A 545-nucleotide genomic window follows, 5' to 3' on the forward strand; every position below is an offset into this window, starting at 1 on the left:
GCCTGTTGGCCATCTGCATTTCCTCTTTGGAGAAGTGTCTTTTTAGCTCTACTGCCCATTTTTTGATGGGTATACCCATTTAGTTTAAGGGGTTGGTAACAAAAAATGGAATATCAAATAGGAGAGCCTCTCAAATGCCAACAGCAGAACTCTTTTATATTTCCATACTCCCTTGGGCTAGACTTGTTTATAGATGATTTCTCAGCCCTCCCCAACAATTCATTATAGCTTGAACTGAAAGAAGTGCCTTAGACAGAGAAGGGGCAAGCATGCAAAGAAAGGCATATGAAAGCTTGGTTTGTACTAGTAACTCACAAAAGGAAAACAAAAAAATCAATGATGGGTCTTAGTGCAAGAATGATGGGATTTAGAGGGAGGAGCAGAAGGGGAGGGAGAGAGAATGGGAAGGAGGAAAGAAGGAACCCTAGTTAGAGTAAAGAGGACTAGTGACAGAAGGTTTGAGAATCTACTTGCCTTCACATGTAATAAGCACAAATAAAACTTTAAAAATATGGTTTCTCTTAACTTCAGAATGCTGATGCCAA

At 39.8% G+C, this 545-nt stretch overlaps 1 protein-coding gene across 1 annotated transcript in view; it reads right to left on the minus strand.

Annotated features, from left to right (window-relative positions):
* The window catches only part of GPD2 (glycerol-3-phosphate dehydrogenase 2 (mitochondrial)), a 144,382-nt gene that overhangs the window by 124,904 nt on the left and 18,933 nt on the right, over window positions 1-545 (minus strand). The gene's annotated exons all lie outside the window — the stretch shown is intronic.

This window comes from Condylura cristata, unplaced genomic scaffold (genome assembly GCF_000260355.1).
Source record: "Condylura cristata isolate star-nosed mole 26May11 unplaced genomic scaffold, ConCri1.0 scaffold00002, whole genome shotgun sequence".
NCBI lineage: Eukaryota > Metazoa > Chordata > Mammalia > Eulipotyphla > Talpidae > Condylura > Condylura cristata.